Raw genomic sequence first — 18,386 nt, forward strand, 5'->3', positions numbered from 1 at the left:
AAGACCATCATCTCACCATGCCATCTATCCATGAGTTCGGTGTAAGCATGGATGGCACCAGACAGTTCACTGATGTTGTTGCTTACAGATGTGAGAGCATCCCTCTGCAGCCTCAGGCCCTGTCTAGTGTAATGTTCCATATGTGCCTGTGCAGCCATGACAGCCCAAAACATGCACCTGCTGGTACCAGCTATGTCACCTCTGCCAGGGGCATGATGTCCAGCGGCCCTACCACGAGCACCCTGGGACATCTGCCTATGTGGTGCCCTGCCAGAAATTTGGTTATGCCTGCCGAGACCAGACACAGAAGGCATGGTTACCACACTTTCCTGTGCACTGCCACCAAACACCAGCTGTCCCTCTGCTATGGCCACTGGTGATGGGGTATATATAGGCACTGAAACTGTGTGCGGGGTTGGGGTGGCTAAAAGGGGAAAGTCAAATGATGGTGCCGTGTCGGCCCCTGATAACACCTGTGCCTCAACGATACTATCATCATCTTCAGTGTCTCTATAGACACCAACATCAGATTGCATGCAGGAGGGACCCTGACCCACCTCACCACCTGTGGGGGAAAACAATAAATGCATTTTAAAACCTGTACAGCATTGCCCAACAGTACACACACACACACACACACACACACACACACACACACACACACACACACACACACACACACACACACACACACGTAATACTTACCTGTCCGTGACTTTACAGACAGTCCCACGTATATGTCCATGTATACCCCATCCTGCATCACACTTGGTAATATGCACACACTGACACCACTCATTAACATATCAGTCCTCTAAATGCCTACACAATTGATCACAACACAAGACCTGTTACTACATTACCTGCCTGACCTATGTGTAGTGGTTTTAGATGGCCTCACTGCTATCATTTGGTGTTCATCCTGTGTATGTCTGGACATCATGAGCATGGCCCATATACGTCTATCCATAATATCATGCACTGGTGCATCATGTGTATGTAAAGCTCAGTACATGCCAGATATGCTGCTCAATCAGCCTATCATGTGACAACTGTAATATGTGGATACACTCCCTGGTGTTGACTAGTACTTTTCCAATGCATCTGTAGTGCTGCATACGTGGGTTGTAGGTGATCTCTCTGCTGAATGCGATACTAAGTGTGTACCTCCCCTCTCAATGCCTGTTCCATGCTACAGACCATATTATACTACCAGCTGTCCTGTGATTATACACAGGACAAGTATTCCTGGTGTGTAATGTGGCAGTCCATGTCCATGTACTACATGATCCCAGAGGGAGGTACTTCTGTATGAATACCCCACAATCACACATGTACATACATGGTCAGCCACACAAACATACACACATGCACACACGCATCCTACATGTATCAACCTCCCTCTACTTCACCAGAGTAACCCTACAGACAAACTAACTACCCACCAGGACACACACACACACACACACACACACACACACACACACACACACACACACACACACACACACACACACACATACACATACAGGGGAGGTTGCACAATGATAGTACACACAGTCCTCCTATTACCCTTCTGTCAACATGCATAACATATGGTACCCAACAGCATGCAGTGCAGCTATAGTTAATCCATGCTAGCAACAGTATACATGCATGTGATGCATGTGTTGTGTCACTAGGTGAAGCCCCTTCCCCTGGATACCACTGTACCCATGTACACAGTATTGCTGTGCACCTGTTCTGCACCCTGCCATGTACTGTGCACCACACCTCACAGGTGTACAGCCCATTGCTGAATGTGTACTACTGTGTCAGTTATGTCAGCTGTAATGCTCACAGCTCCTATGTGTTCCAGAAACACATACCTGGGATGATATGTGGACAGATGCCATTTGTGAATGCCTGATGTCTGATTCACAGCTCTCAACATCAGCAGACCATGTATGACCAGTCCAATACTCTTACACTGCCAACCATCAGAGCATACTGTGGTTATGGTGAGGTGTACACCCCCTTATTTATATGATGCGCCCATCCTTGATTTGCCATGGGACTACATCACCACATATCTTAGCAGTACATGAGCCCAATATGTGACATATGTCCTGTACTTTCACATACAGTGTCTACAGAATATGTTAGGTGTGCGGATACTGACCACGATGCATACACACCATTTGGGCATAGATGTGCACACCATTATCATGATGGTTTGTTGTGTGTACTACAGCAGTCACTACTCCTGGCAGGGGTATACCAGCATGGGCCATCTGCATTTGCCAGTGTATGTTCAGTTTGCCCTACACATGTCCCCCTAATCTGCATGATTACAAGGTCTACTCATGTGCACATCCCTTGGTGTTCACACACACTGCCATCACTATTGCTGTGGGGTAGGGTTACAGCTGCCACAGGTCTGGAACCTGACTATGTGCAGATACAGCCATTGTTAGCATCCTTAGGATCCCTGATGCAGTGCACTGGTGTGTCATGCTGACACCCCTCCTTCAGCCTTTTTGCAGATGCATGACAAGTAAGCCCTACACATGTGTGTCACTTTGCAGTGTCCCATACACTGAACAACACATGTTACAGCCTAGTCCCAGCTGATAATGTGGACCACTGTAATGCCTTATGCCGTAGTGTATCTCTACAGCAGTTGCCATTGCCCTACATGTATATACACTGATGTTGCACTGTATATGGGTGTTGTTCCAAACATGTCCCTACTGCAGGCCATGTCTCCTACCATATGTTACTCCCTGTGGACACATTCCGCAATGACAGGATGTTAGTTATCATGCAGGTGTCTGACATAAACTTCCAATACCCCACCATGGTCACCCTGTGATGCCATGCATTTCACAGCAACAATATGTGCACATGTACAGCATGCATTCTGGGTAGGTGTGTTAGATGTGTTCATGGAATATATCATTGCCATTACATGCCTGGTGTATTGGCAAGCATTTACATAAACCCTACTCACCAGCTACAGGATCCTGCCTTGGTGGTATCCTGGAGGGACCTACATAAGTGGGTGAGAGATGCAAAGTCAGTGGCCAAAGCTGTGGCATTGCTACAGGGTGAGTGCACTATTACAATACATCAACAGTACATTTCCACAATACTACCACATATGGACATCTGTTTATCACTACTATGCAGCAACAAAATATATCTATGACATGTCAGATATGCATGATCTACCTGTACCGATGCAGATGTATATGCAGCAGTGGTCTACAGATGTGCCCTGTGGCCTTACCTTCATGCTCCTCGGCCAGTGTGTGTGTGTGGGTGGCACCCACCTCCACAAAGGTATCCAGCAGTTGGTGGCTGGCCAGATGGGCAGGTGCCACGAGGCTGGCCAGGAGGTCCTCCACACATGTCAAGGGGGATGGATGGCATGCCCCCCCCTGTAGTGAGGTGATCTCCCCGGACTGCAGCAGCATGCCGATGGGCATTGCGAAGCAGGTCATAACAATGATGCCGAACCTGCTCATAACTGCAGTTGTGCAGTCCGACATCATTGACCCTGTGGACTAGGTCATTCCACAGGGTAGTCCACTCCTGCTGTTTGTGGGCAGCCCAGCCAAACAAGGTCACATAGTGCTGTATGAGTCCATTCAGCAAGATTTCATTTTCCGCTGCTGTGTAGGCTGGCAGTGTTCCATGAGACATTGTGCCTGAAAACATAAAGATGGACACAGGTGTGAGCAAGTCATGCAGCAAGGTTACCACAGTTCTTAATACACATGACTGTCACCCCCCCACCATATCAGCGACAACAAACTGTACACACAACTCAATAGGTATGGCTACAGCATACCTACCAGTAGGGCAGATATTGCATTATACCACACTTTGTGCAATGTGTATGTAGCCACGTTCCCTGTATGGACACTATCATTGCTGGGCTGTTACAGCCTATTCACCTGCATGCCATTGTCAGGGCCACAATCGTTCCATATATGCCTGTGGTATGCTTGCTATGTGTGTGCTGCACATCTGACATACTGTATTATTGCTTTTATCTATGCATGCTGTTGGGCATATTCTGGGATTGTGAAGACTATTACTACCAACATATGTTCTATAACAGTGACACAATAGCATGTATATGCAGAACCACCTCTCCAAACTCATCTGCCCATGTTACCAGGCCACATCACATATGTGTCCCCCTCTGGGGCCTCCTCATGTAATGGTCCAGCAATACCATCAGGTGGAACCAACCCAGGGGATGCTGTGTCCCCCCTGGGGGCACATGCAGACATGTTCCTGTCCCCTGAGGTCAGGTGCAGGGTTTGTTCCATAATGGGCTCCACAGACACATATGGGATGTGCTACATCACCTTGAGGCACCCAATACACATTCACAGGGCCCACATGCTCCTCTTGCTCAGCCTCCTGGCCAGACACCTTCAGGACATGGACTGCTGTTGTGCGTAGCAGTGGGTGGAAGGCTTGCTCCCATTGTGTCCATATTGGGGCCCATGGAGCATCCACATCACAGACCACACACACCACCCAGGGTGTTTATCCACCACGTGTCACATACCACCCCTGTAGGCTATCCTCTGTATCTACCAACCCTGACCACCTCCACAACTATACCTGCCATACATTATCATACTTCAAAGACAAGGGCAATGTGGTCCCAACAAGGGGTTCACATGTGACATAGTCGTCCATGCTGCACACACTGACAGCTGCAGATATCTGTGTGTATTGATATGTGTGCTGTTTTCTCACACATAGCATACATCACTGTGGTAGTAATATAGAGGGCATGTATTTACATACATATATGTTTTTGTTTGTGTTTGTATATATATATATATATATATATGTAGACATGTGCATATAGGTATATATCTATATATGTGTAGATATATGTGATGTATATATGTGCTCATATATATGTCTACACATGGATATCTGTATATTTGTGGATATACATATATATATGTGTGTGTGTGTGTGTGTGTGCACAACCTATGTGTACAGATATGCCTATTTATATGAATATATATGTAGATATCTATAACTATATGTACACATATGAATACCTATATCAGACATCAAATCCACAATCTCACAACACCTTCCTTCAAAGCTGCATTGTTCTGCCTTGCTATAACACAGACAGGTGCCACATATGGACACAGCCTGACATTAGGGGGGTATATGTAGGGCCAGATTTCAGGTAACCCTATTACACAAGTATGGCATTTCTGCATGCCACAATACAGGTTAACCTAAGTATCCTGCAAGAGGTGAGCTGTGGAACCCACGTGTCCATCATAATGGCATTGCTTCCACCACCAGCTATTGGCCATGTAATATAAATACTTCCCATTACACAGCACATACTATGATGGCTTACATCTTATCAGTCAGTGCTGTTCTACACGGTTGACTGGTAGGGCCCACTACCCACAGGGATGGACTCTATTGTCCTTAGCAGTTGTTCCACTGAACATTATTACAACAACAACACCTGAAGGCACATATACATAATTCCACATCATCTATCCCATTATTATGGACCAAGTACTAAGGTCATTTACATACATGTATAAGTCGCATACCTGGTTCTGGAAATGCAGACTCTTCTGGGTGGTTTTCTTTTTTTGTTTTCTGTGCCTTATAGTCTCTCTCTCTCTCTCTCTCTCTCTCTCTCTCTCTCTCTCTCTCTCTCCTCCCCCCCCCCAGTATAATTTGTAGGTGATGCACATGATCAGGTCATGGCCTCTGCACCAATCAGTGCACTGAACTTTGCTACCTGTATGCAGCATGTTGTGTAGTACATCCTATTATCATTGTTATGGCAACCAACTGCTATAAATCCCTACATCTTGGCGGCACGGTCCCTTTACCTTTCCTGTATGATGAACATCCTTTCTGTGTGTGGGCAGCAGTGTTACAGACAGCAGGTACCAATACCTCTTACAGGAGAACCTGCACACTCAGGCCAGCTACATATTTGTAGGAGGTTCCAGAATTACAAACAGAGTGTGAGTAGTGCTGTTGAATGCATTGTATAGCACCGGTGTTACAGGATTTGTGTGTACATACTAGTTTAACTTGGAAAGCAGACTGTCTGCATAGCTCTCAAATGTGGGCCTATCCTCTTGATGGCCAGAGGTGTGCCTATTATGTTTTGTCTGTCCACCACACAGGTCTTATGTCAGATATATCACTGGCAGTGTGACTGCTATCAGGACATGGCTACATCCATTTCTGTTTCTAACTTCATATTACTGACTAAGGGTATGTTGCAGACTATCCTGTAACACCAGTGACTTGCTTAGTGTATGACAACAGTTTTACACATATGGGCCTGTGTTCCAGAATCTGTCCTCCACCTACATACCAGGCTTTGTACATATGACATGCTGTCAGGGGTTGTTATGTAGTGGGCTGTGAGTAAGCCATGCTGCCATTCATGCCATCAGTCCACTACTGTTGTGTCCCCCACACATACTATAGGGTTGGGACCATATATGTGTGGGCTTCACCTACACAATACATTGTGTGCCCTTATGCAGTCCAGAGGCCAGTGCATGTAACAGTGGTATATGGCCCTGTATTATTGAGTCTAAAGGGGGGATGCACCATAACTAACCTAAGCTGTTACAACATGTGGGGTATCAGGGTTAAGATACTTTAAGGTATCTGGATGTACATTACCATACAATTCACCTTGGGTAAATGCAGGCCTACTGCCTCCTGCCATGCAGACTGTTCTGTTTGACAGTGTGATTGTGATGGTGTCAGTTATGCCTTGTTATGTAACAGATACATCCCATTGTGTCAACTGAGGTCTTTACCCCTAGGGATAGTATACAGAGTGTAGATATATATATATATATATATATATATATATATATATATATATATATATATATATATACATCGACAGACAATTTCATGAAGATAGAGTAAAAATAACAGAAAAAAGGAGAAAATGATCACTAACCATTAAATGATTATGTCAAAACCAGAGAAGGAGGCATTACAATAATAAAAAAATTATGAAGGTATGCATGACAAAAAAATCACTTTAAAGTACAAGTTCAAAGTACCCTAATAAGCAGAATCTTTCATTCACAAATCAAGAATCCTTTTCCTGATCTTATTCAGTGCTGAACCCTCTTACCATCTGCAAAACACACTGGTATATCACAAGACTCATTTCAACTCAAACTAATTGCATAATTAGAAGTCTCCTCCTGTTAAATGTAAACTTCCTGTTGCCTCCATTTGACAACCCTAGGCAATATTTCCACATGTAGGGTCACATACATTTCCAAATATAATGTTTCACATTCATATTTCCACATTTAACTCAGTTATTTTAAAATACTGCCAACAACTCAAATTTGTGATGATAGCTATTAGATATAACATATTTAAAAAGGATCAAGGATTTTCCATTGTTCCTGAAGGATGAGGCTTGATCTTATGCCCTTGTGCAAGTTGGCTGCAGAGAGGAATACAATAATACTAGAATGCAGTGTAACCTACAGTTCTCCTCATTTCTTCTAATTCAATGCACTAGATATTGAATAACGACATCCAACACTCTGATGTACAGGGAAGAGATGTCAGCGATACAGGTGTGGCATTTATTTTTGTCTTAAGGAAAGTACAACTTCAGAGGTGATTGCAATAATCATAAGAGTTGGATTGCAAGGTCCACAAAACTGCGCAATACAGGAGGCTTTACCTTGTTTATATTTTATTTGGGGTACTGGACGTTTGGACCCCGACGATTCACCCCCGGACGATTTGCCCCTGACCAGTTTGACCCCGGACGGTTGGACCAGATTAAAAAAAATAACTAAGTGAAGCCAAAGCACATCAAAGCATAAATAGAAAAGAAAGACTGTTTAAACATTCTTAAAATTGGTTTAGACAGTCTTTTTCTTTTCTATTTATGTGCTTCGACTACACTTACTTTGCAAAAAATGCAATTAGTTAGTTGAATTAATTTGTAGTTTGTAGTTTAGTTGTTCAGAGTGCAGCATTATTATCTCTACAACAGTGCAAGTGGCTTAGCTTTGTAGGTGCAGGTTCAGTTATTATTTATTGTAGCCCGTTCTTTTACATCATATCTTTTGCATCATTGGGTGTTTGGTCTGCATTTAGATAATTTTTTACTTATGCACTATATCCATTGTTCAACAGATAATATATAGACATGATACATGATACGGATGGACATGTTTATAATTTGTCAGTTCAAATGTTCGTTCCGGTCATTAGAAAGTAGTGTTTCAGTTAGCTTACATGTTTTAAAGGCTTTTATTAAATTATATTTTGATATTAGGTATGTTAGTTTTTGGTGATGCACTCAAGCATATGCTTGAGTGTTACATCTGATCGCTTATGTATTTTTTAGTGAGACATTAATATCTGCTTAGGTTGCTATGACAACCTGACACACCGTGTTTTATGTACACACACAGGAGGGTACAGGAGGTTAGTTTCACGATTATGAAGCAGCAGTCATTAAGAATACGTCATTGAATGTGGGATCCTTTTAAGTTTTTTTTTAGTAAGTAGTAATTATTACTATGTGAATTAGTTTTCAGTCATTCATGTATATATATATATATATATATATATATTAATTATATTTTTCAATATGTTTTATGAGATGTGCACATGCAGCAATGTTTTGTTTAGTTAATTAGTCAGTGGTTATATGATTTAGGCTTGACCAATGTGGGATAAAACATAACACTAGTTATTATGTTAAAAGTTTATGTGTTATATTTATACTAACCAATGTAATAATTAAATTAAATGAAAATATTAAAGTAAAAAATATATATATTTACAATGAAAAAATGAACAGTGTTATTATTGAATAATTGATTAAATAATAACATAATGATAAAGTACTTAATAGAATATATTTGGGGTCAAACAGTCTGGGGTCAAATAGTCCGGGGTCGAACTGTCCACTAAAAAAATCACATATACAATACATATAAATGTATACATGAAATTGTATAGAAATGCATTGGGTTGAACCGTCCGGGGTCGAACTGTCCAGGATCGAATAGTCCTGCTTCCTTCATTTGGAATTTTGTGATGGAGATAAAGATGTCAGTTTCAAGAAAATCAGGGATTGCTGACCATTGCAGTAGGATATGTTATATCATAATTTATTTATTTATATAAATTGTTTCCCTTACTTGTAATTATTATTAATATTTGTTAATTACACGAATAGAGTAGTTCAGGAATCCTTTTCAACCATGACTCAGTTATGTTGCAAAGATAATAGCGCATGCTAATGATGTTTTGACTACAGTAAGAACACATGACATTTACAGCACAATAAAAGCAAAGGTATTAACAGTTTTGTGCATTATATGTTTAGCTAGTAGTACAAATGGACATATATGAGTGTGTGTGTGTGTGTGTGTGTGTGTGTGTGTGTGTGTGTGTGTGTGTGTGTGTGTGTGTGTGTGTGTGTGTATTAGTCCGTAGAAGAACAGGGTAAGCATGGAACATGAACATGGAAGAGCTATGATTATAAATGCATAAAAAGAAAGAAGGGCATGAATATTTATGGGTTAAGGTGGTAGAGGATATGCGAGTGGAATCAAAGTGATAAGCAACAAATGTGCTTTATCAGCAGTGGAAACTTGAATTTAAAGGAGAAATAGAAACTAAGAATATAAGAAATGTCATCCCTTTTCCTGGGAACTTGTTTACAGTACTTAAATTTATTTATTAAAATGAGCTAACAGCTTTTTCCTGAATGTGGAGTAAACTATTCATGATTTAATGTTACTGGCTATGTAATACCCATGAGGTAGGACTAATCTTCTAACTCTTCTAGAGTTTTCTTGGTAGGAGGGTAAGTTAATAATATAGTTTTATCAGCATGGAATCAGAAGGAGTAAACAGTATTTCTGTAATCTAGAGATAAGGAAGGGACAATATTTATTAAACAGAAGTTTAACTATTAGTGAACTGAGATGAAGTATTGCCCTCAAAACAGCAGAGAGCCAATCCACTTCTTGCAACATAAGACAATGGTTTTCTCAAGTGCCAGAGAGAGTAATGAAGTGACTAATTGTTATTTTTCATTGGCAGTTTGTATTGTGTAGCATGAGAAGCTGAGAGTAATTATGGGAAGGCAGTACTGAAGTGTTGAGGTAAGCATATCAAGTCCAGTTGCATTTCTAGCCTTAAATGGTAATAGATGTGTAAATCTGAAAGCATATTTAGCTGTTTTAGTGTATTATCTACAATTCAGGCACTGTAAAGGGTAAAAAAGAATGATACAGAGGAATTTTTTAAAAAGCTAATTGCTAAAACCAAGTAACCATGATACTAAAGGAATGATTTCAAGAAATTTTTGTCAATATTTCAGATGGCATGGAGGAGACCTTGTTACAAATAATATGGGTTGGTGGTCAATAAGCTAGTCTCACAAGAGAATGACACTAGATGGCAATATGTGCATTGAGTGAAGAGCTAGAGGATAGTGTTATCATATTATCTGCATATAGCATGCTATTCATGGTAGGATGTTCCATATTCAATTTGTTGGTAAATACAAAGGAGAAAAGTATGTCTGGAATAAAGCACTGTGAGATCCCATTTTGTTTCATTATATGAAATGTTTCCATGAAGAAGTGTCTACAGCAAAAATAGGGAAGGTTCTGTTGTTAAGAAACAGTTACATCCTTTTGGGGGCCACAAAACTAATATATAATGAATATGAAATCATACTAACACAGAGAAGAGTGTATATATGTATGGCCTCATCCCTGTGTTTTTTTGATTTTTTTGGAATTATTATAAATTAGTCTGAACTGGTGACGGGACAAAGTCTCCTACATCGAGGTTTAGATCAGCTTTCTCATACAAAAAAAAGTCATGTTATTGATGTTTTGTTTAGACATCACTATATTTATGTTTGGAATCAGTGTGTTTAATAATTTAAACAGGGGGTTCCTGTGGAGAACCACATTGAGATAAATTGTGGCCAGTAAGCTGAGTTCTAATAGGATCAGTTTGGGCAAGTTCAGTTAAACCAAGGTTTACAAGAGTGTATTTGGAGATGGAAATGGCAATGCATTTATAGAGGAAAGTCATGGGTTAGGTAGAAGTTTAGGGACTGAAAGATATGACCATTATGCACTGTGTGGTGATAATGAATGTGTGAATATGGAAAAAATGTACATGTAAAAGGAGTGGGTAGAATGGTTAGAGAAGAGGGAAAAGATGAGATAAACTAGAGCAAGCAAGGAGGAAAAGGCCGTGGAGAGTAATAGAGAACTTTAGGACAATGTGATGCACATGGAATAGTTCCAAAGCCTCTGTGGGAGAAAATGCATTTGTTGACAGGAAATTGCTCATGGTAGTAAATGACTGCAAGATGAAAAGGATTGTGAAAGTGAAGGATACCTTAAGGTGGGGTCTAAGACCTGGGGTGAAGAGTTTTAATGATTTAGTAGAGAAATGTAGATTAGAATGAGAACATAGCTTAGATACTGGCAGGTGGAGATCATGGAATGAGATAGTGGAGAACCAAAAGGTGTAGCTGATGGTGCTCTGAAGAAATGAATCCACTGGAGAACTGGAAGTAAAAAAGAGAAGGGAATTAGAGGGAAAATATTCAGAGATATTGAAGTATTACTGGTACAGCAAGAAATGGAATAAGTAAACAGGTGTGGCGTGCCAAGAAAACTAGACAGAGGAATAAAATAGGTGTAGTGGGAGGTCTTGATGGTTTGAAGGAGGCTTAAAGTGATAGTGCATGTACATGATCAACAAATGCCAGTAGTGCACAGGTGGTTCAAGACATCATCATACCTCTCAGCTGTCCTAATTTTTGCAGAATGTCCAGATTTGTGCTTCATATTTTTGGCCTGTTCCTCATAAAATTAGTTTTTTTTTTCTGGCAGAAGACTGAGTACTGAATTCACTGAATATGTTCATACGGTCACATATTTACCAATCAGTGTTTAGGCCTGAAGGCCATCTAGCAACACTATTTCCCTAAAGGATGAGTCATACAACAAATTACCCATCCATTTGAAACAATCTAGAGAGCATATAAATGTTAGATTTACATATAAACAGAGGTAATTTATTCCATAATATGGCATTCTTTGAGTGATGTATGAACCTCTCATACTCATTGTGCAATTCTTTATTATATAAGCACAGTTTGTATGTCTATGGGTTTTTGTTTTACTATCATTGATGTATAAATTCATGGTGGCTAAAAAGATACTATCACTGAAAGCCTTGTAGGCTGGTATCAACTTACCTCTAAAATAATGATAATGGATGATAAACAAACTTAATTTTTTACATCTGTCTTTGTAACATAAATTAGATAAAGATTCAATTTTTAGTTTATGTTTTGTACTGACTCCAACCTATTTAACTTAGTATTATTGTAAGTAATAAAGGCATTGTTGTACTCCAAAATGAGTCTAACAAATCTTTTATATAAATGTACCAAGTACATGTCATTTCTTATTACAACATTCAGCAATAATATACAGAGCTGTTTATTAATTTTCAAGACCACTGGATCTGCATGCCTGGAAAATAAAAAAATTGAGGTACAAACACTTAAATCATTGTATGCATTTACCTCAAATAATTCTGTGCCATTGTCATCATCACCAACCCTGGGGTCAGGGTGTCATGTTGATGTCACCAACTCTCTCGATTCAATGCCACACTCCTGTCTTCTTCGACATTCATGCCTAATTGACGCAGATTTTCTTTCACACAGTCCATCCCCCTCTTTGCTGGATGCCCTCATTTCCTCTTACCTTTTTTTTCTGTCCCAAATCTCCTTCACCAGATTGTCTTCTGCTTTTCTGCACATGCATCCAAACCACCATAATTTGATATATTTGATATTTTCTGCAATCTGAGCTACTTTAGCTTCTACACTTATGTCCTCATTTCTTCATCTGTCCCACAGTGTACATCCTACCACCCTTCTTAGGTACCTCCTTTCTGTCACCTCTAGCTTTCTTATCTCCTCTGCTTTTAGTGACCAGGTCTCTGTGCTATACAATAGTACTGGTTAAACCATTGTTTTGTACACATTACTTTTCAGCTTCTTTGCCATTATTCTGTCATAAACTACCCCTGATACTATATGCCATTTAGACTTCCCTTCTCCTCAACCACCCCTCCCAGATACTTGAAGTTGTTAACCTGTTCTATCTTCCCTTCTATCTCAATTCAATTTGCTATTACCACTGTCTTAACTATACTTAGTTTCATCTCATGTGTCTTCAGTTTTGCATTCCATTCCCCTATCCTTTGCTGAAGTTCTTGCTCAGAGTCTGTCTGTAATGCCACATCATCTGCATATAGCAACTTTGTTGATCTGATCCCACCAACCTGTTTTCTAATGCAGTCCATCATCAGTATGAAGACCAGTGGGCTCAGAGCTGGTCCATCTTTTCTATCTCCCACTTTTTCCTGCACTCCTTCTTTCTTTTTATGACTTCCTGGACTTCTGCATTCCACCACCAACTTTCCATATGTACCTTATTTCCATACCTGGCTCGGCCACATATCTGTTCTGTGTTATTCACACATGCTATTTCGAGGCTCGGCCATTCTTCTTCAACTCCATCTATTTCATCCTCTTCTTGGGATGCTGGAGCCTTTATTAATTCCTTGAACTGTTGTGCTTTCTCTTCAGTCAACTTTCAGGTCTTCAGCCTGTTCTCTGTTGGCCTTAGAGCCTTCCCTGACCATTTCTTGCAGCTGATTGAGGCAACCAGGGTTTATGCTGTGGGCTGACTGTTTCACTGGAGGATGACTTTGCAGTCCCTGATTCTACCTCTCTGCCCTTTCTTTACTAGGAGAAAGTCCACCTGAGTTGCATGTTGGCCACTCTTGTATGTGATCTTGTGACTGCGTCTCTTTCTGAACCAAGTGTTGGCTACTATCAAGCCAGGCAGAAGTCTAGAATGACCTCTCCTTCTTTATTCCTGTTCCCCTACCCATGTGGACCCAGGCAGTCCTAATATCCTGTTCTGTCTGTTCCAATATGTACGTTCAAGTCACCCATTATCAACACCAATTTATGTTTCCCTACTTTATCTAGCAGATCCTGAAACTTCTGTATGAACGTACTCTTTTCCTTACCATCAAAACCCTGCTGTGGGGCATAGGCTGAGAGTATGAATAGTGCCTTATCATTAGGCTAGAGTCTGATTGTCATGAGTCTATCATTAATTCTGATGATATTCCTCACTACCTTCTGAAGCCTCTTTCTCACCACAATCCACACACCATTTCTATCCTGTTGTCCTCTTCCTGAGAAGTAGACTCTGAATCCCAAGCCAAGTGGCTTTGCTGCACTGCCCTTCCATCTTGTCTCTCGAATAGATAGGACATCCAGTCTCTTCTGTACAATCATGTCATCCAATTCCAAGCTGCATCCTGTCAGTGAACCTACACTGAGTGTAGCAATTCTTAGCTCATGTTTGGCAGGTTGATTGGTTTTATGGCCAGCTTTTGCTCAACACAGCAATCACAGGTAACCCAAGCTTGGCAAATGGACACAGGCCAGCCAGTAGCTTATTGACCTAGAGCTGCTGGTTTTTATGGCAGCCACACACTGGCCAATAGAGGTACATAAATACAATCCTCCCACCATTAGCATGGGTCCCTGGTGTAGAGCAGAGTAGGCCAGGTCCTCAACCCATTTATCACTGGCAAATACCCATGTCCATTTTTAGTGACATTAATCAACATGACCAAATCACCTAGAGCCATGTTTTACAACATCGAGTGGCTAGCCCTGCCATAGCACACAGTCTGTGATCTGTGTTCTCCTTAACTGAGGATACTGCACATCAAAATAGATGCCTAAAGTGGTTGTTCTATACAACTCTTCTCCCTATAGGGCACCATGTAAAGTCTATGCTGCTGCCCACAGCTCCATTCATTGGTAAGTTAAAAATGGAAACACTCAGCATGTTTTTTGTAGGTGGAAAGAATCCCACAGAGATGCAGGGAGAGCATGCAAACTCCAAACAGGCATTGGCCAGAGGCAGGGGTGGCTCATGCTATCGGACTGCCGGACTGCAGCCCTCCCAAGAAAAATTTGACATTTATTTAAATTATTTTCAAATTGCCATAAAAATATTTTTGCCCATTTATTTATATAATAAAGAACAACAAGCACTGATACGATATGTCCGCAACCTGGAACTCAAACTGCACATGCTCGTCGAGTTCCGGGTTTTTTTTTATTTTTTCACAATGAACGTACCTCTATCTCTTGTACTAAATCTGACTGCTGTAAAAGGCAGTCCAGATTTTAAAAAAAGCTTCAGTGTGAGGCCCAGAAGTCTATGCAGTTTAACCGCATGATCCACATGCATCATAAATTAGAAGGAGGGGGTCGGACTGCCACGTCGGCAGGCATGTACGTGACGTGGATGGCTGGATTGCTACTGATTGGATCTTGCTCTCTTCTCAAAAAAGAGAGCAAGAAACAATCAGCAGCAATAGCTTATTTAGAGGTTGCGACTTGGGACCGTTGGATACTTGGATTCAGTGGTGGATTTTATGTTACTGGCATTTTTGGCTTGGCGGCAGGCTTGGCGGCTTGTACTGCAGCAGTCAGAGAGAGAGCAGAACACAGAGCATAGAGGAAAAGAAGAGGACGACTAATACATAAGGTAGGTGCTGGAATCTGATTTTTTTTTTGCTGCAACAAGTAACATCTGAATGACTTAGCAGATGTCTGGTATTTATTAACTATATATTTTTATTATTTAGTTAATATTTTAAGAACTATTTCTGAGATAAATCATAGTGCACCTGTTACAGAACTGTTTTTTAAAGACCTACTACCATACTCTATCTGTTCAAAATATTATATACTAACAGGAGATTTTCAGTAGTCTTAGCTGTTTCTGTATTAGGGGACAAAATACCAGCATGCACAAAGTGACCAGATTTCATAATTTTCTAGTTACAGTGCAAAAGAAAAACGTTCCTTTCATTTACATTTTTGACTGCTAGTTAAATTAGATGGTAATTAACAAACAATGCACTCCAAGGTGCACATTATAGAGAACTAACATACCTACCAGGAGGTGTTGTAACACCCAGTAACTTGGCTAGTAGTGCTTCTCATACATGAAAGGGCAAATACTTTTTCAGTCCACCCTAGAGGGAGTTATTTCATTTGGGAAAAATGTTTTTAATGTGTTTAAAAGGATTAATGGTTTAACTAATTTTAAATCAATATTTCTTATCAAAATGGATTTTTAAACCATTTTTGTTTGCCATGTTTTTGAGAAAAAAAATAGTTCCAACAGTCAAGTTAAAAATACAGACATGCATTGTGAGATGCTGTAAAAACTGCACCTGTTATACCTTTTATACCTGAATTTGTATAACTGTATCATATTTAGAGATTAATAAGTTAGCTTTCTTTTATCTTTCTTTTCTAACTCACTGAGAAATAAGGCACTGCTGTCTTTTGCATTAACTAGATGTTTTGGCATTCTGGTAATAAATTACATCTGGAAACGGTCCCCTGAATTTCAATACCTTAGTATTCTAACTTTTACAAATCAAGTTGTTTCATCAGTCTGCAACAAGTCAGCAAACACAGAACTCCATTTAACTCTCATACACAGAGGTTTATCAGCCCCTGTATCACTATATTCTCTCTCCCAAATTCCAAAATGCATATATTACAGCAGAAATGGGGGGTTCTGCACTCTATTAATGTGCTTAATGACATAATACCTCAAACATGTATTACGAAATGGTTGGATTTTAGTTTGGTTTACTATGTCATGGTGTCTTACAAAACACTTCTATGTATGGTGATATAGACCGTAGGTAGACTTTGCAGATTCAATTACTTTCATTTAATTTATAATCACCATATGAGCAATTTCAATTTATATTTATGCATTTATTTAAAATAGATTAATATTTATTAATTAAAGGATCACTATAACAAGACATATAGGTCAGTTGTCACAATTTCTTCTGTATTGTTAAAGCTGAAGGATTCATAAGATGTGAACTCACTCACTGATTAAAAGAAAGTTTTACCTACAGAAAAAAGAGGAGGTCAAGGCTCTGATTGCATAATACAAGAGCAGTAAGACAAGGTGGAAAAAGAATGGGTGAAAGATTTGTGAGATGCTAAGGATGTGGAGGAGTTGTTTTGCTCAGGGATTTTTATAGGTGGCATGGGTGGTATGGTCTGCAGCATGAGAGACGTCATAGAATATAGGATATAGAGATGGAAGTGGACTTGATAGAGAGGTGAGAAAAAAACAGTGTTTTAATAGAGAAGAAAGGACAACAGGATGTGGTAGAAAAGATAGTGAGGACAAATGCAGAGGGCTTAAGAACATGGGTAGACATAATTAGAGGTGTGTAGAGAAATGGAGTGACACAGAATAAGGAGAAGGGGGCAGTGAGAGATGCAGCCCTGAATGGAAGGGCAAAGGAAAGGAAGACAGAGAAAAATGGCAGATCCAAAAATCAATGGAAGTGATGAAGGGGAGATAGAGCCAAGGAGGAAACAATGGCATAGCTTTACTCAGGCAAGGTTACTTTTGTTGGGTAACTTTTGTTTAATATTACTTCATTATCTCTCTTTTTTCAAAATAACATTGACTTTTGTGATGGGAAACAGTGGTGCACTGTTGTATATATTATATATATATATATATATATATATATATATATATATATATATATATATATGTATGTATTTTTTTTTATTTTTTTATTATTTTTTTTTTTACTTTTTGCCAATGTAGTATAACCACAGAGTTGGTACATATAAGGTAGGAATATGGGGGGGGGGGGGCAATATCTCCATGGGAGGTACAAGTAACTTTTTTTTTCTTATGTCTTTTCTAGATAAGCTTTTTAACATTCAAGAAATCAGTGAATTATGACTGTCTGTAGGTCACTAGAGAAAAAGGAAGCAACATTACAGCACGGTGCAAGAGCCAGCAGGAAACAGAGGCAGGAGAGAGGAGAGATACCACAGAAAGGACAAGGGAGGGACAAGGAGGAAGGATACAGAACAGGAAGGGAGACAACCACCACAGATAGAGAGAAGGGTTATAAGTCGTGGAAGAATAAGTTTTTGGGTAAATAGTAGGCAGTCAGTCTTTAGACTATTACATTCCTAGCCAATGGCCAGGCAGTGAACAAAGATTAGAAGTGTACCTTGTGTTCATGAGGTAAACACCCTAACCATAATGCCAACCCCAACCCGTCCCCCACCCTACATATGTATAGGGGTGAACATTACAGACATGAAGGGTACAGGCATGGTGCATGAAGTGAAAGAAATGGATAGGTAA

This window comes from Protopterus annectens, chromosome 3.part0 (genome assembly GCF_019279795.1).
Source record: "Protopterus annectens isolate FY-2018-M chromosome 3.part0, PAN1.0, whole genome shotgun sequence".
In the NCBI taxonomy this organism is placed as follows: Eukaryota; Metazoa; Chordata; order Ceratodontiformes; family Protopteridae; genus Protopterus; species Protopterus annectens.